Source organism: Macaca fascicularis, chromosome 1, assembly GCF_037993035.2.
Source record: "Macaca fascicularis isolate 582-1 chromosome 1, T2T-MFA8v1.1".
Classification (NCBI taxonomy): Eukaryota; Metazoa; Chordata; class Mammalia; order Primates; family Cercopithecidae; genus Macaca; species Macaca fascicularis.
The window spans coordinates 145197495-145216883 of NC_088375.1; the positions used below are offsets into that span (position 1 = coordinate 145197495).

The 19389-nt window shown below is 41.1% G+C and overlaps 2 protein-coding genes across 4 annotated transcripts in view; both read right to left on the reverse strand.

Moving 5' to 3' along the window:
* LRRC8B (leucine rich repeat containing 8 VRAC subunit B) overlaps positions 1–18852 on the reverse strand; it is a 70624-nt gene extending 51772 nt beyond the window's left edge. Inside the window, exons 1-2 of the mRNA XM_045385554.3 lie at positions 18723–18852; positions 15516–15621 (exon numbers count right to left, since the gene is read on the reverse strand). The gene's annotated coding sequence lies outside the window, so the exon portion shown is untranslated. The remainder of the gene's footprint in view (positions 1–15515; positions 15622–18722) is intronic.
* The window catches only part of LOC102140959 (leucine rich repeat containing 8 VRAC subunit B), a 58879-nt gene extending 40027 nt beyond the window's left edge, over positions 1–18852 (reverse strand). For 2 of the 3 annotated variants that reach the window (XM_065533241.2, XM_074002086.1), the window contains exon 1: positions 18723–18852. The gene's annotated coding sequence lies outside the window, so the exon portion shown is untranslated. Of the gene's footprint in view, positions 1–15515; positions 15622–18722 lie in introns of all 3 variants that reach the window. The other variant, XM_065533232.2, reaches the window with a different exon arrangement.
* Positions 18853–19389: the final 537 nt, after the last annotated feature.

The following is a 19389-nucleotide window of genomic DNA, read 5'->3' on the forward strand; positions in this document are numbered from 1 at the left end:
ATAGAGATTTTAAAAATCATCTGGGTGCAGTGGCTCAGGATTATAATCTCAGCATTTTGGTAGGCCAGGGAGGGAGAATCATTTGAGTCCAAGAGTTAAAAACCAGCCTGGGCAACATAGCAAGACTTCATCTCTACAAATAATTAATAATAATAATAATTAGCCAGGCTTGGTGGCATGCAACTGTGGTCCCAGCTACTCAGGAAGCTGAGGCAGGAAGATAGCCTGAGCCTGGGAGGTCAAGGCTAGAGTGAGCCATGACAGTGCCACTGCACTCCAGCCTGAGAGACAGAGCAAGACCCCATCTCAAAAAAAAAAAAAAAAAAAGAAAAAAAAGAAAAAAATGGCCAGGCACGGTGGCTCACATCTGTAATCCCAGCACTTTGGGAAACCAAGGTGGGTGGATCATCTGAGGTCAGAAGTTCGAGACCAGCCTGGCCATGTGGCAAAATCTCATCTCTACTAAAAAAAAAAATAAAAATAAAATAAAAAAAAAAAAAATTAGCCAGGCGTGCTGGCATGTGCCTGTTGTCCCAGCTACTTGGGAGGCTGAGGCAGGAGAATCACTTGAACCCAGGAGGCAGAGGTTGCAGTGAGCTGAGATTGTGCCACTGCACTCCAGCCTGGGTGACAGAGCAAGACTCCATCTTAAAAAAAAAAAATCAGTTTTTCAAAACTTAGATAATATTAGAATAAATTTTCTCTTGTAAAGATTGTTTTATAATAAGAAAACTACCACTCACTGGTTTTTGTTACCTTCATGCACAACAGAAAAAGAATCAAAGAAGTTCTAAGACTCCTAACAAATAAAACATGAATTTATACCTTAGACTTATGTTACTTTGAATACTTTGAGTGTTGTTACCCATGATGACCAATTTGCATAAAAGACTTTTCGAGGTTATAGTCTACATGTCTCAAAATATCCATTACAAATGTGAAGGACCACAGTTTTCTTTTACTTGTCTATTTACCAAATAAGGTTGAATTTCAGAAAATGTGAAGACTGAAAAAGTTTCAGGCTATAACAGAAATGTAGAGGCTTTTGTGATCTTGTCCCGAGAAAGCTTAATTTTTTCTATTTTGTCAATAATGCTTTTATTAGATCAACAACTATGCAAGCCTAATTTTTCAGCATTAAGTAATTTGACTCTACTTTAAAAATTACCAGAAAAAAGTAAATTTAAGTCTAGTTAATGGAACTGACAATTTACAAAAGATAAATCAGGTGGAGCTTGCCTTAATAGCTCCCCCCAGTACATAAGACAAAACAAGTCTAGTGTGAGGACACATAAGCCCTAAGAAGTAGCTAATGTGAGGCTGAAGTAGTTGAATATACTTGTATACTATAACAATAACGGATGCCAATACTCATGATGACAGCTTTATGTTAAGTATTTTTATAAGTGCTTATATAAGTTATTTAAAACTCTCAAAAACCCCATGAGATTTTCTCCACTTTACAGATCAGGCAACTGAGACAGTTATGTGACTTATCTAAACATGCACGACTAGTAAATTCATAATAGTAAAATGAGCATTAATATGAATATTCTTCAAAGCGATCTCTGAGAAAAATAAAAAGTAGCTTAGCTCAATGGAAGGAACAACAGGCTAAATGGATTCATTCATTCACTCATTCACTCACTCATTCAGTAAATATTTAGTGGCTGTTACGTGGTAAATGGCACTGGAGAAGCAACAAAATAAACAAAACCAGTGATGTCCTCAAACAGGTGCTATCTCTACCTCATGGAATTTATAGTCTGGTGACACAGACAAAGATTAAACAAATCCTCTGTTATTTTATTATAATCATAATAAGTGCTTTAGATGCTGTGGGGCAGGTAGAGGAAACACCTTGAAGACTCTGAAACTCTTAGGAGACTGAGCCACTGTGAGAACTGAGCCAGAGAGCTCAAAAGCTTGCCCTAGCAGATGATACTCTTCTCTAGTCCCTTAGCTAAAGGTAGGTGCAGGTTCAAGAAATAAATAATAACCACGACGTCATGAAAGCAAGACATGTTCCAGGCCAGGAGATCTCTGTCTAGTTCCATATTTTTGGTACGTGAGAGTAGCCCTGGGTTTGCGTTTCAGTTTCAAATGCTCCCAGGATTTTACAACTTTTAAAGGTAAAAGCCGTATAGCACATTGAAATTTTTAAATCTGTGAATTATTCATTTAAATAATATAATTTGTAGATTATATCAAGAGGACAGTTACAAAAATTATCAGGGAAATTTGATTCTTGGTATAGTCAACACTTTCTGTTCCAAAGAATGTGTGAAGGTGGCTACTTCAGGCACATGGTACAGTAGAAGTCAGGAAAAAGATGGAGGAGACTGAACTCCTATCTGCCTACCATCTGCCTTAACTTTAGCCAAGTTATGCAGTCTCAGAAAGTCAGCTTTTTAATTGATAAAAACAGAAATAATTCTACCTGGTCTACTTTCTACGTTCACAGTGATGACACCACCAAAAGTGATGGGAACTCTCTCTGCCCGGGAGGTTTTAGAGAACAGCAGTCCATGAAAGAATAAGCTCCTCACAAATACAACCTCTATTCTCTCTAGGCTAAGAAACCCTACCCAATGAGCCCATAATTTTTTAGCTTTCTGGAAGACAATGAGCTACACTGCCTGGAGGACCTGGTTTCAGCAAACCCCTCCTGTGAAAAATGTCATTATTCTTCCATACAACAAATAGTACTTCTCCCAAATCCTTTCCCATTTCCAGTCAGAAGACATCCATGCTTAGAAGCTATGATTTTTAAAGTTGTGCTAATATAAAGCACACTCACTGGTAACCCAAAATTTGACCATTTGACCGCAAATCATTTGGCTCAAAATGATCCACTCCTTCTCTGAAAAAGTTAGAAGTTATAGTAAAACTAGTAAAATGTCAGTAATCACAGTTTGACTTAAGTAATTACCATAGGCTCTTCTGATAAAAGGAAACAGGATATTTAATCCTATGACTTCTTTCTAAACTAACTTTTCTACTAGTCTCCTCTACTTCATCCCACTGCCCTACTTGGTCTTGCAGTATGATCTCTCTCATCTTCAGCACACCCTCCACAGAGTTGCCAGTGTTATTTCCCAAAACAAATCAATATAATCTCTCAAAACCTTCCTTGGGGCTCCTGGGCTCTTCCTGGTGAAGCCGTATGCTGTGTATAGGGTTATAAATGTATCTCCAAGCTCACCCCTGGCAGAGGCTCAGCACTGGGTGCCACGGTCAGCACTGGGTGTTCCAACTCCCACTCCAATGCTCTTGTTCTTTCATTCATGCCACAAAGGGGAAAAGCTGACATGACTGGGGAAGGTTACACGGTGTGGGTTTTTTAAAACTCAAAGTGTGGGGTTGATTCAGACATATTTTCACATCACTGTTAGCGCCATCACAACAGATAACAAAATTGGGAAAGAATACTTCTTTTGCTCATCAAGCAAAAAGAAATGAGCCGCATAGGCAAAGAAACAAGAATTTAGAGGTAGAAGGAGTTTCAGGCCCTCATACCACAATGCAATGGGCACATGGATCATTCAGCTTCTATAGCTCCAAACATTTGATTCATGTATCATAACTTTATATTCTAAACATAGTATTATTTTAAAACTATACATGTCCCCAACAAAAAATATAAGCAACATGAAACTTAAAAAATAATAAACTTAAAAATAATTGTCCAGGTGATGGAATTGAGTAACTGGAACACTTTATTTAATCTTAGGTAATTGATTAAAGATATCCAGAAATGATACAAGAAGATGTAATAAATAAAATAATAAACATGCATGTAGAAGGTTAAAAGCAATTTATGGACAATTTCTCCTGGATCTTATGGAAAACAATAACTTTCACAATATCTGCTAAATATTTAATTATAATTCTAAAACAAGTACAAGATAAGCATGCATGAGCTGTTTAACTACTTATTTTAAAAAATTCAATGGCCACAATGGCCAGGAGCAAATATTGCAAGTTATTAGTAATCCAGATTTATTTTTATTTAATTTTTTAAAAAATCTAATATAGGCTAAGTAGCTTGAAGTGGGAGAAACCTAGCTGATAAATCTTTCTACTGAAAGGTTAAGTTCAACAATGCAAAATCAAGCAAAAGGATCAATGAGTGGTGAACATTACAGCTGGCTCAAGATTCCCTCCCATGGAATATGCTTCAGCAGAAGTATCTGTCCTTTGCAACGCGCTGTTTCTGCGGCCCTAATTTCTATATTACACTTTCCATGCAGACTCCCATTAGTCTTTCTTCACCTTCATGACTCCTGGGTAGAATAAGGACTGATAAAGTCAAGGACAATGGGAATTGCAGGGTCCAAAGCAGCCCATACCAGCCCCTATATCCCAACAATGTTGGGCTGGTCCATTTCTACCATCAATGAAGAAAAAACAATGCCTGAAAATCTTAGATCTCTTTTTAGCATTGTAAACCATGTAGGAGACGCTTATTACATCTGCTTTGTTCTCTATTTCTATGGTGCCTGTCACCATAGTAACAAGGCATACAGATGAAAAAGTAGGCTAGAAATACCCAAAAATGGGGGGCAGAGAGGGCAATATGGGGGAAAGGGCCTTTCACTGATTAAGAGAGAAAAGGCTAGAATTTCTTCTTTCAGAGTTGTCAATGCATTAAGGGGTAATTCTAACTAGAAAAATAGGTTTTCTTTGCCTTTAAGAGAGCAACAATAGAAAACACCCTAAAATTTAAATAAATATCAATGTTTCTAGGAGATAGTCTTGCTAGGCTTCTGAGATTTTAAAGCCAGATGTATTAAAAACCTTGAAGGGGCTGGGCGCCATGGCTCACGTCAGTAATCCCAGCACTTTGGGAGGCCAAGATGGGCGGATCACCTGAGGTCAGGAGTTTGAGATCAGCCTGGCCAATGTGGCGAAACCCCATCTCTATTAAAAGAACACATAAATTAGCCAGGCGTGGTGGTGGGTGCTTGTAGTCCCAGCTACTTGGGAGGCTGAGGCAGGAGAATTGCTTGAATCCAGTAGGTGGAGGTTGCAGTGAGCTGAGATCACATCACTGCATTCCAGCTTGGGCAACAAAGAGAGGCTCTGTCTCAAAAACAAAACAAAACAAAACAAAACAAAACAATCTTGAAGATGCTAATTGAAACCTTTAAACAGCATCCAGTTTTGGAAATGACGTATTCATGCCGCAGCGTGGATGACTGCTACTTAAAATGTTTAGTTACTTTGCAGTACTAAAAGTTGAGACATCTGTTAAGGAAGTGTGGTTGGGAAGATAACTTACTACAATGAATATTTTCCTAAAGGTGACAAGTTTATCTTCCAAGTCTCTGTATAAAATGTCCCCAAAGGAAATCACTGGGGTTGGGGTGGGGGATGGCTGATGCTTCACTCTAAGGGAGTCACTGCTTCTATGAAAGAAAGAGGAATATTCTCTGCTGTCCATTGGTTCAGACCTTCAAAGGCACTATCAGTTCCTAACTGTTCTTTGCCATGCCAAAATTTCATTGGTAAGGAAAGAAATTTTCCCACTGTAAGACCTCCACTTCTTAATTTGCTTTTTACTCTCCTGCCACCAGCCAGAGTTCTCCTTGCTCATAATTTTCTAGGACATTTGGAATACTTGAAATGTTATTTATCTTGTGATACTGGTCAGGAAACAGGACAAGAAGTCTTACCAGCCACACAAATTACTTGGGGAGGTTTTACTCTGTGTAAATAAAAATGATGCATGTCTTAATCCATTCAGGCTCCTATAACAATACCATGAACTGGGGTGGCTTGTAAACAACAAACATTTATTTCCTGCAGTTCCAGGAGTTAGGAATTCCGAGATCAAGATGTCAGCAGACCTGGTGACTGGTGACGGCCAATTCCTCATAGATGGTGCCCTATTGCTGTATCCTCACATGGTGGGAGAGGCAAACAACCTCCCTCCAACCTCCTTTATAAGAACACCAATCCTGGATAGGTGTGGTGGCTCATGCCTGTAATCCCAGCACTCTGGGAGGCTGAGGCAGGTGGATCACTTGAAGTCAGGAGTTCGAGACCAGGCTGGCCAACATGGTGAAACCCCATCTCTACTAAAAATACAAAAATTAGCCTGGTGTAGTGGCATGTGCTTTTAATCCCAGCTACTAGGGAGGCTGAGGCAGGAGAATTGCTTGAACCCAGGAGGTGGAGGTTACAGTGAGCCGAGATCATGCCACTGCACTCCAGCATGGACAACAGAGCAAAACGCTGTCTCAAAATAAAAAAAAAAAAAAAGAAAAGAAAAGAAAAGAAAAGAAAAGAAAAAAGAACACCAGTCCCATTCATGAGGGCTTTGCCTTTGCAATCCGATCATCTTCCAAATGTCCTACCTCTCATTACTGTTGCCTCGGGATTAGGTTTCAACACATGAATTCTGCTGGAACACCAACACTCAGACTCAGATCATAGCAATGCATATACAAAATAATCAGGAGAAACACTCTAGCCACTTGCAAATTTTTTTTTTTCTTAAGCGACAGGGTCTTGCTATGTTGCCCAGTCTGGAATGTAGTGGCTATTTATAGCATGATCGTAGTGCCACAGCCTTGAACTCAAGCCTCAAGCCTCCCCTACTAGACCTGGTGTTACTTACACATTTTAATAGAAAAAACAATAAATGACTTTGTGGGAATCTTAGGTCCTTGATTCAGTCACTAATTAGTTGTGACACTGTGGAAAATTTTTACTTTGCCTTTCTCAATCTTAGTATCTTACCAGTTAAAAGAAATGACTGAAATAGAACAGGGGTATGAGCTTGCGGACTCTAAGGATGATTTCAAGGCATGTTGAAATTGTACACATATGAGTATGTGTGTATTCTGGGAAAGACCTTCAAGTATATCCATAATATTAAAAAGTTAAAAATTAAAAGTACCCTCTCAGGTTACTTCCGTACAACTCTGGAATACCATGATTCGAATCAACTTACCCAAATAAACTCAAAGCTTGAACTCAGACTCAGGTGAGCATAATACTCGGTATCAAAACTGCCCACCCCAGAAATGCTGTCCCTGACTGTATACTACCTAATCCCCACCAAGAACCACTCTCTAGTGCTTCACTCTGTTTTACTGTTCTTCATAGCACTTTGTTACATGACATGATACCTTGCATTTGCCTATTTCCCCTCCTCTAGCATATACGCTTCATGCAAAAAGGGTTTTGTTCTGTTTTCTCTGTTGGATTTTTTCCCTGTGCCTGTTAACAGTGCCTGGCACATATTAAGTGCTCAAAAAATCTACTGAATGAATTAATTTTTAAAAAATCTGTAAAATGAAGCATGTAAGAGCAAATACTCAAATACATTAATTTTCTTTTCAAAAACTCTAGGGCCTGCTATGAGCCGTGCACTCTACCAGACATTTTATGAAATTATCTATCTCAATCTTCATACTATTACTTTAAGGCAAGTTTCCCAATCCTTAGAGATTTTTCTAAAATAATACACCTGTAAAAAGGAGCCAAGCAATGTATTATAGAAAAAGCTGTTTTATCAGGATTCGAGTGCCAGATCTGCTGGTAACTGTGTGGTTCACTTACATAAGCCACATATCCCCTCAGGAACTCAGTTTCCACGTTTGTATCATGGGGATAATGTTTGTATCCTCTACTGCACGTCATCAGGAAAATAAATGTGAATATAAACACTTAATATGTTAGCAGTGATGGGCAAATGTCTATCATAGTAAGTGATGTGTTGGGGGGGTTTCTGCAGAGATTTGCTATAGGCTGTTTTGCTATATGAAGGCAAGAGAGCAGGGGACAGCTATACAGTACCCTCTTAAACAGGAACAGAATGTCCAGAAATCCAGAGGGCCCAGGAAAGGCTCCCAACTTAACAAGGTGATGGCCAGGCCCAACTCCAACCTGTTGTCCACTCCTTTCCCTCTCAATTGCATTTATCTGTAAAGAAAAAAAATATGCCCCAAAGCTAGCCCAGGACCAAACCTTTTTGCATGCTGGAATTCACAAACTCTTCCAAGAAATTAGTTTTCTTGATAAAATGCTTAAGCATTTTTTTTTCCCAGTGGGATTAAGACTTGTTCTTAGAAACCAGTCACTCACTCACCCAGATGACTGTCAGTCAAGCGTCTGGTTATCTTTAACCAATGTTCTTTTCCTATCTAGTCTAATAATGGGTATCAAAGAATTGTATACAATTTCTTACTATTCTAGGTGAGTTTGTTCGTGCATTCTTAAAATGGATGATGGTAACTAAATCACTTTGGTATCAAATTAGTTTCTATTAGGTATATTTATAAAGGTGATGTTCTTTTTTGTTATTGTTTTTTGTAAAACAGCGTCTTGCTCTGTCACCTTCGCTGGAGTGCAGTAGTGCTATCATAGCTCACCGCATCCTTCCACCTCAGTCTCCTGAGTAGCTGGGATTACAGGCTCCAGCCACCATGCCTAGGTCCAAAAGAGTGATATGTTCTAACCATGCTCTTTCCCTATCTGATATCCCTGTGTACACCAAGGGGGAATCTTTAAATTGGCCTACTAGGGACCTAATGGTTGATACCTAATTTGACTGAAAAATTTTCTTTAGTGTCCAAACCAGTGATCTCCAAGCTGGGGTACGGGGCTTGGGAGTCTTATTTGGAGTGATAGACAATGTGGTGGAATCTACTTCTAAATCAATTAACCCTGCCTAAGAGGACCTCCTTCAAAATACATATTGTCCAACTTGTTCTTTCCAACCATATTCTTTGTCCCCTTTTCAAATTCACCCTTTTAGTGCAGTAAAAAAGAAAGGCAAACATCTTATTTCTCAGGAGTTCACTTATGGTGCATTGTCTTGGGGTGTAAAAATCTCCAGGCCCCCAAGCAGAGGGCCATTTTGAAATAACCACAGGATTACAGATACCGACAAAGTGAAAGACTTTCAGGCCTGAGAAAAATCCTTTTGGGAGTCAGAGTAAAGTTTCTATTTCTTTGATTAGATCAACACTGGAGGAAGACCTAATCAAACCATCAAGCAACTGAAAAATCGTTTTTGTGATAAATCATCAGATATCTTTGGGCATATAACTCAGGAGTTTAGAAGACAGAATGGAATTATACTGACTTCATTCCCATGTTTATATGGCAAGACTTCTTAAGCACTTCCATTTAAAAAGAAACACTTGCTTTGATTATATGTGTTGTTCTGGTCAATTGTGTACTAGTGAAAAATCATAATAACAATTCAAAAGAAATGTTTTTCAACATTTAGAGCCTTATTGTCACAAGTACTTTTTTAAAAACAAATATATTGTGTGTGTGTGTGTGTTTGTGTGTGTGTGTATGTCACAAAAGTAAGACATCATAATCAATGATAAACTTTCAATCATAACAGTGTTACATTGGGATTAAGTTTTATAGAATAGAAGAGGAATAAAATGAGTTCCATGAGAAAAAAGATCTATGTAAAATTCCTGACTTTTCTAGAAGAGCTTATTTTTATGTTTCTTAAATGGATGATGAGAGACATCAAATTACTTTGGTGTTTAATTTAACTTCCATTGGGTACATTTAAAAGAGTGATTTTAAAACCCAATAGTTATACATTAGAAATGCAACTGTCTGCAACTCTTCAAAATTATGATGAAAAATTTTAGACATTAACTTTAAAAATGTATGAGAACAAATCGTTTTTCAAAATCCTTGTAGAGGATACTCAAAAACATTCAGAGATACTGTTATAAACTACTTGTAAGCCAAGAAGAAGAGCCTGTGTTGACCACCTGAAATTTTGACTTCTAATAGAAAGCCAAAGTCAGGATTATTTCATTAAAGTACAAAAGCCATCTCAAGCATCCCCTACAAGTTGCTAAATCTGGAACTCTGAACACAGTAAGTGTTCAATAAACCGTAGCTCATAAACAAAGTACTTTAGCTATTCAACCGATATCTATTAACAGCATGTATAATATACCTTGTTACTTCTAACCTTCAAGGAGATATTCTTTAAAATTTTATGCAAATACCAGTCAAAAGTACATTATTGAAATGAAGCCCTAGACTAGGTAATAATTATGCTAATTTTATTCCCTAATTCTCTCCTGGATATCCACCGCATGCCCACAGTATGCCATGTATGACATCTGGCCCAGAAATCCCAGGAAATGAACAAAATGTAGTGTTTATCATGAAGAAGCATCCAGGAGGAGGCCAAGATGTTCCTTAGCCTAGGTACTATGATAGGTATAGCTCAGAAGCGGCACAGAAGCGGGAATGAGGAGCTGTTGGGGGTGACAGGCAGAGAGAAGGTGTCAGGAAGGGTCTTTCAGAAGAGGTATGCTTTAACTGAGCCTTGAAAGATGGTCGTGTGCTTGTCAAGAGGATCCCAAATAAAGGGAAGGAACAAAGCTATGGAATGAAGCCATCTGGCTATCTAGAACCTTCCTCCCTGTACTGCAAATAGTTTAGGACAGCTGGTGTATGGGGGTGTGACCGCACACTGTGTCTATGGTACATGCACTGCGGACACAGAAATGACAGAGTGGCAAGAGATGAAGCTGAAGAGCTGCAGAAGTCAGACAAAGGAAGACTTTCACACATGCCACACCATGGTGTTTCGACTTAATCCTGAGGCATAGGGAGCCATTAAAGGCTTATTAAACCAGGCAATTATGGGATGAGATTTGTCTTTTAGAAAGATTATTTTCTGCAGTGTGGACAATAAATTTGTAGGTGATGGTAGCAGACACTATGCTCAAGACTACAAAGTCATTATCAGTTAGAAGATAACTGGCAGTGTTCCTGAAGACTCACAGCAGAAAATGGGCTGTAGAGGAAGGACAGTGATAGAAAGACTTGAAGGCTATAGACGCTAGACAAATGGGTTACCAATCCTATAAGAGGACTGTAGGGAGAATAAAGCAAGGAGAAGCCCAGAATGGGTTCCAAGAAACTTGGGATATATACTTGGGTAAATAGTATTGCTGTTGGCAAAAACACAGAATCTAAAGGTGAACAGAAAATTCTGAGGAAAGCATTCAATACACTAACTCCAGGCCCTCATTTGTTCTGTGAGGTAGGTGGCATGGATATTATTATTCCCATTTTATAACTACTTGGTGTATTAGTCCATTCTCACACTGCTAATGAAGACATACCCAAGACTGGGTAATTTATAAAGGAAAGAAGTGTAATTGACTCACAGTTCTGCATGGCTTGTGGGAGCCTCAGGAAACTTACAATCATAATGCAAGGCATCTCTTCACAGGGTGCCAGGAGACAGAATGAGTGCCCAGTGAAGAGGGAAGCCCCTTATAAAACCATCAGATAGTGTGAGAACTAGCTCACTATCGCAAGAACAGGATGGGGGAAACTGCCCCCATGATTCAATAATCTCCACCCAGTCCCTCCCACGACACGTGGGGATTATGTAAACTACAATTCAAGATGAGATTTGCCCGGGCACACAGCCAAATCATATCAGTGAGGTAATATTATTCACCCACTATCACATGCAGCAGTTTGGGCATGTTTACTGCACACCAGACTTGAGAGCAGTTAAACAAGGGAGACAAAGTTCTTGCTTTCACAGAACTTATATTTTGGTGGGGGTGAGGGGAATAGAGCATAAACAAGCAAGCAAACAATAAACCAAGGTTTGAAAGACTATGATGAGAACATAGGTAGGGGGTATGGGTACTTTTGGCCAGGGAATGTATTTCTGAGGTCACATTTGAGCTGACTCTTGAGCAGAAAGTAGTCATGGAAATTTATAAGGGAAGAACATTCCAGGCAGAAAAAACAACAACTGAGAAACCCCTGAGGTAGGAAGGAGCTTGGTGTGCCACTGAGGGAGGAATTGCAAATACCCGGGCAAATCCGAAGCAGGAAGTCCAAGTTACAAGGGCATTCCAGGGAGAGGGAGGGTGAAAGACTCTGACACCTGAGGGTACCAGTGGCCAAGATAAACTCTCTTAGGATTGCCTGCAAACCTGACCACCATGCACGACACTGTGCCTCTGAGAAACAGCATGATGACTGAAGGAAACCAAAATATTGCACCCCAAAATATACTTCTTTGACATATTTTGAGATGGCTGTTAGGAGGGCAAAACAGAAGTAGGCCTGTAAAGCTGTCATTTATTGGGGAGATTTGTGTCTGTAGAGTATCTGCATTGATGCAGCCGGGCTTTCTCTGAGGCCCCACCTTGTCTGTCTGGATCTAGGAAAGATTAACTGAGAGTCTGACAGATTTAAAGGTCTGAAAGAAACATTTACCATCTATTCTATCTGAGGGCTGCTACCAGAGAGGTTCATTTAGATAACAAGACCACCTTTGCTGGCCAGGCCTCCTCTTCTCTCCTTCCCATAACCTGTCTTGCCACCATAACCTGGTTTACCACCATTACCTGTTTTTAGCCATGCTCTCAGCCCCTGTTCTTTCTGTTACCTCAAGATGGTATATAAGCATTAACCATCTGGCCATTTCTTTGAGTTTTTAAAATATTTTATACGACTCCTGTGCATACATGTGCACATAATAAAATTTATCAGCCTTTTTTTCCTGTGAAGCTATTATCACTTTGTTTCATAGACTCAAATTATCAAACCTTCAGGGAAAAATTTAAGCTTCCCTACATGATCCACAAATGCTTCTCAAAGACAAGTCATTGCTTAGCTTAGGACTGCTTATTTTAGCATTGAAATGGGGCCAGGAATAAACTCAGTTTTGTTAAGAGAAATGAAGTTAAAATCTTTAGATGAACAGAATTTATCTTAAATTTGTCGACTCAGAGCAAGAAACATTCTGCAGTGCAATGGCTCATGGTTTAACCCCCAAGGCTCAGACACGTCATACCACAATACCACAATACGTGGAAGATGCTTCAAAGTAGAGTGTTCCCTGCCATCCGCCAAGGCTGTTACAGGGATTAGAGAGGCATCATTTCCCCCACAAACTCCCCTAATAGCTCAGCAGGACACGGCAAGGAGAAATGGTACCTTTTAATGCACCTGCCAATAGCACCCCCTGCCATGCTGGTTCCTGTCTGTGCAAAATGGAAAGGTACAGAGGGACTGGCCGTGGGGGTTGTCCACCGTCTTTGAGAAGGCCATCCCATGCCTAGTCCAGTCACCCAACCCTCTGAAACACACTGCTCATACTTCCCATCCTGTGGTCATTTTCCATTGCTGCTTTATGGGCTACTGATTTTTTTTGCCAACAGTCTTTCTCCATTCAGCCATGTGGTTTCAAATTCCATTGGCTAAGGATGATGCAGATCAACCCTCTGACCCTCTACAAAAATATACTACTTTACAGTGCCGTCTCAGATGCATCTGCTTGTTGTGTGGAGACAGCATCTGTATTTAAAGTTTGCTAATATAGCCCAAATAAACTGTAAAAGCATTAGATTATTCCTGAGTGTCACATTAAGAAGTTATACATGATATACTCTTATTTTATTTATTATTATTTTTTTGGAGATGGAGTCTTGCTCTGTCACCCAGGCTGGAGTGCAATGGCATGATCTCAGCTCACTGCAAGCTCTGCCTCCCGGGTTCATGCCATTCTCCTGCCTCAGTCTCCCGAGTAGCTGGGACTACAGGCACCTGCCACCACGCCTGGCTAATTTTTTTGTGTGTGGGTGTGTGTATTTTTAGTAGAGACGGGGTTTCACCATGTTAACCAGAATGGTTTCGAACTCCCCACCTCAGATGATCTGCCCGCCTCAGCCTCCCAAAGCGCTGGGATTACAGGCATGAGCCACCATGCCCAACCAATGTCTCCTTTATAGTAACCTCACAGTGACAACTTCTCATCTGTTTGCAGTGAGTGATTGATTCACCTGTCCTCCTCAGTATGGTCCCAGATCTTCATAAGGGTGGGGACCATGTACATTTTTGCTCATCATCATTGCCTGGCACAAACTAAATGCTTAATAGCTACTGAAGAAAAAATACTGTGAAATATTTTAAATGGTGGTGATGTTTAGCTTCTGAGAGTGGCTCAGCCAAAAATAATTCAAGGCTGAGGAAGGTTAAGGCTTAAACATTCTGTATCATTAACCATTCTGTATTTTGTTATATCAACATAGATAGAAAAAATTTTGCTATCACTTGGGTGATAAACTGATTTTACAGATAATTTTATAACTTTAAAAAAAACAGAATAAGTACTGTTTTTGAAAAGGCTCACACAGGTTAGGCCAAATTAAAAAAGAAAAGCTACCACTTTACTGAGGACAGTATTAAGCACTTTATATACTTTTTTCATTCAACCTTAACAGTCAGCTATTATCCAGTTTACAGATAAAAAAAACTGAGAGAGAGAGAGAGAGAGAGACTATGGTTGCATACTGAGGGAGGATTTGTGTCCAGATCTATTTGATTTCATGGGCCATGTTTTTAGGCTAAGAATAAATGCTGACATTGAGTAATAATGTCTTGCTCCCTGACACTCAAAAACCTCATCTCCTCCCATGACAAGATACAACACAGCAGTCTGGTAACACCAAGTGGGGTAAGTGCCCAAGTATTTAAAATATTAATAGGATTTGGGGGCCAGTGATGTTGTAGCAGAGAAACTAGACAATTCAAGGAAAAGAAATAAGCAGCAATATAAACAGCATTTACTGAAAGCATGTTTTACGCCAGATACTACATTAGATGTGTTAATGTATAACATTTATTTTAATCCTAAGACTCCTGTGAGAAAGACAGTATTAGTCAAGAAAAAAGAGGGTTAGGATAGCTATGGTGTTTGGATATCTCCAAAATTCCCCACTTTTTGCTAAGGATCTGAGCCTCTCTTTTTTTTTTTAATTTAGCTAGGAATAAGACTGTCTGGAATAAGGATAGTATTTCCGAGTCTCTATTCCAGCTACCTGAGGTCATGTTACTAAGTTCTACGCAATGACATATAACAAGAAGTATATGACAGCATCCAGGAATTTTCCTTCAGAGACCATGGGCTCTTGCATTTCCCCTCCTTCTTTTTTCCTTCTTTCCTCCTTTCTGCTACTTGGAACTTGGGGGTGATGGCTGAAGCTCCATCTTGGGATCATGAAGCTGAGGACCTCATCTTATTTATGGTAGATGATCCAAAAGGTAGAATCAGCCTAGTTCTCAGAAGACTGTAGAACCATCATACCAGCCATAGATTGCCTCTGCAAGTTTTTTTAATGTGAAAGAGAAACAGCATCATTTTGACTAAGCCATTGTTCTTTGCAGTCTCTGTAGCTGGCAACTAATTTTAACTAATCCACAACTCATCCAAAGTGATGGCACAGAATTCAGAATCAGGCCTGTCAGTCTGCAAAGTTTGTTCTCTTAGGTAAAACCTTGAAGAACTCTTGCTTGTAATTTGCAAGAGATTTTGAAAAAAAAAAAGTTTCAAAATGCTGAAAAGGAATCTGACAGAATAAGGAAGGTTCAAATATGCTCTTATATCTGCTACCTGAGAAAGAATCAAAAGGAATATGCTACTCAACAATAAAGAATGTGGTCTCCATCAGAGATGAGCAGAGGAAGATCTCAGTCACCTGCATGGAGCTGGAAACAGAAGAGAAATAGAAGCTGTGCAGCTGGCAGTGTCTGTGAAAGATGCTGTGCTTGTCAGTCGAAGAACAGGCATTGCAGAACGGAGCCCTGGAAATGGTCACAGGATGACAGATGAGAAGAAAGAATTTAAAGGGACTCTGAAATTTAAAAAAAGCAAGAGATGAAGTTTAAATATATACAGTCTAGAAAGAAACAAGCAGAATCACATGACCCATATCAAAAACAGCAAAAAGGTCAAAAAGGCCAAAGGGAAAGGTCAAGGTTGAAGCCCTGACAACTCATTTTTATTAATTTCCTTTACTCAGGTTCTTGGCAGCATTGAAGGAGTAAATGTAAATTGTGTTGCAATTCAGTAGAATCCTAAAGGAAAGGCAGTCATAGAACAGGGAGTTTATTGTTACCCTTTGTTCAGTTTCTAAATGAACCACAGTGATAAGAACTCAGGAGAGAGATCAATGATTGGAGCTAGGCCTAATTTTATTTAAGATCAATCTTAATGATCAGAAAAAGAAAAATAGGTTATTATGTCTGCCAAAGGCATTAGTTTAAACACCAGAGAAATTAAGTCATAATAAAGGCATGTAGGAAGTTTAGAAAATACAGATGGGGAAGAAAATGAAAGTAGGCAATAGCAATAAAAGGCAGCAATATGAAAACAGATATGACACAAATTAGAAGGCATTTTACAAATGGTTAAATAAATTCTACACTATAACTGGGTCTCCCAAATTCCTCTTGAACGGTCACAGGTCTGAACTGTTTGCTGATGTACCCAGTGCTCTGGGAGTCAGGATAGCAGTAGGGTATCTGCTACATGCAAGGCAATGCAAATCATTCCACCAAGTGTGTAAGAACATGACAGAATCAGAATGCATTCATTTCTAAAAATATCAGTGTGTGGTAGAAGGATGCTGGGAAGGAGAAATAAGAGTAAAATTTGAGAATTCAACTTTAGAGACACACCAAATGAAAATCGGGGATTGGATTAAACAGGCTATGAATAGTAAAAAATTCAGAAAACATAAAATACTCAGGTATCATCAGAAGAATTTGAAAACTAAAATACAAAAACAAAAACCCTTGTTTATAAGAAAAAGTTTGGCTAAAGCAAGGATGTTTTAAATTTTAAAATATTTTCCCCCTTAAACTTCAGAAAACAACAAAAAATAACAAATTTCAGGCCACTGCAGGAAAATGCTCACATAGATTAGCCTAAAATACTTGGAGGGCTTAGTATCCTTTAAGTTTTATTAAGCCCCTTTTCATTTTAATTATTGTTGGTGTTTTCATTCTGAGGATTCTGAAAATTAAAATAGCAATGGGAAATTGTGACAGCGGTAGAGAAGAGATTTAAAAAAGCAAATCTCAACTAGTCAAGTCATTCAGAATGTGAAGAGATTCATAATAGGCTGAACATGTTGGAACACCTTACCAACTGAAGAAAAAGAGAACACATTTCAAAGAATGGTAAACTTAATTCCTACAAGCAGATTTAAAAATGTTTTGGGGGATACTAAGGCTAAGGAAAGTGCCATGACCCAAGGGTGCACTCAATGACATCATCACCCCCATTCTCTACCAGAATGAAGGGACCTCTTTTTAGCTTACAGAAGTATCAGACATGTTAGGGCTTATATTCTAAAATTACACAGGCCCAATTACCTTGGAGGGTTGGCTGTCACTTTATATTCTCTGAGTAGAGCTGCTGACAAGGAAAGCCAAGAGAAAAAGAAAGTCGCCCGGGCACCCACAATTCAAAGAGCATTTGGGTTCACACCTGTAATCCCAGCACTCTGGGAGGCCAAGGTGGGTGGATCATTTGAGATCAGGAGTTCGAGATGAGCCTGGTCAACATGGTGAAACCCCGCCTCTACTAAAAATATAAAAATTAGCCGGGCGTGGTGGCAGGCGCCTGCTGAGGCAGGAGAATCACTTGAACCCAGGAGGTGGAGGTTGCAGTGAGCGGAGATTGCACTACTGCACTCCAGCCTGGGCAACAGACTGAGACTCTGTCTCAAAACAAAACAAACAGAAAAACAAAGAGCATTTGGGGTTTTCAGGAGGTGTAGCCTGTACACATAGAGGGTACTGGAATGGTTTAAAAAATTATACTGCAGTTTGACTTCTTTTCCATCCTCACTCCTACACCTAGGTTTAGGGGACAGAATCATCTGATCAAGATACATCTGTTTTTAGATTTCTGGGGTGTTCTGGAAAGACTATTATATCATTTGCAAATAGGTTAAGTCTTTTAATAAAAATCATGCTATTTAATGTCAATATACGCTGAACAAATTGTTTTAATTTGGCTATATATTTACAATTTAAAATGTTCATACTTATATCTTTTATCAGTGGGATGTTTTGTTTGTTTTGTCTTTAGGCGAAGTGAATTTATTCAAGGAAGTTCACATGTCGGTTTTGTTCTTTTAGAGGGGTGTCTTTTTGACCACAAAGAAAAAAAAAGTCTTCCACAAATGTCATCTAAAGGCAATCTATGGACGTTAGGAAGTCAGTTGAGGACACAGATTAATGAGCCAATACTGAGCCTCCACCCTTCTGACCTCTCAGCACCTGCTCAACTAAGCTCAGGGGAAACTCTTGAGTCTTCTTTTTAAATTGGTATCGCTTGCCCCTTCTTTCTCAAACAAATCAACAGCCAACACCGCCACCAAATTATAGGCAAACAACGAGTATCCAAGAGCGTAAAATAGTTCCCAATAAACAGCGCCAGTGCAGGGGGCAAAAGAGAGCAACCTAATGGGGGCACCCTCAGGGGAGTTGCGCTCACCTGGAGCGAGACGCCAGCCTGGGAAAGCGGAACCCCCTTCCCGCCCCGCCCCGAGGACTCACGCTCAGGTGCAACGCCAAGACTCCCGGGGGAGACAGAGGGAACCGCCTCCGCGCGACCGCCCACTCCTCTTGCCCCAAATGACCCCAGCACACAGGAGAGGTCCTCTGAGTGTGGGGCTCTGTCTCTCCCGAAGGCAGGGAGCAGAACGAAGCCGCTACTCGTCTCCGCAGCCGCGCCACCGACCCGCAGCCTGGCTCGCAGGTGAGGCGTGCACAGGTAACCGCACCTGCTCGGCCAGCCCCACCTGCTGCGTCCCCGTACCCGGTGTTCCTCCTCCCAACCTCGGTCGGCGCGACTCCCCCTCCTGGAACCCGGGTGTCACGCTCCGACCTACCTGCGCGACTCCTGCCCCGGGCGCCCGCGCTCCTCTCGGCGTGCTCCCGGGCCGCTCCAGGCGCGCAGGCGGCGGCCCCGCGCCTGCACTTTCCCGGCTGCCGGCGGCTGCGGGCTCAGCGGGAAGCCCCGGCGCTGCCCAGCTCACCGCCTCCGACCGGCTCCATTGTGACGCGGCGCGTTCCGCCGGCCAATGGGCGCGCGGCGGCGCGAACCGCTGACTAAGTTCGCGGGTGGAGGAGGAGGGGACTGGGCGGAGGCAGGGCGCGGAGGCGGCGACCACGGCGGTGGCGGTAGCAGTGGCGGAGGAGGAGGAGGAAGAGGAGGAAAAGGCTGCAGCCGCTTGGATAGCTGCTCCTGCTGTGAATTTTTCAGCTGCCTGGGCCTGAGTGTTTGCCCAGCTCTGGGGCTGCGGGAGCCGGTGACTCACCTCTCACTGCTGGAAACAAAGCGCAGCTGCTATCTCCCCGAGCGCGCCATGTGGCCACCGCGGCCCCCTCGCCCAGCCTCGGATCCGCAGGAGGCAGCGCACAGCCACACGCCCCGCGGAGCAGCTGGAAAGAGCGGGGACTGCGTTCCAGAGGCGGGAGGAACAGGGGCTTTGGTGTGTCCCCCCAGCGCGCCACACCGGTGACCGGCAGTACACCGCGTGTGTCGGGCCCCAGCCT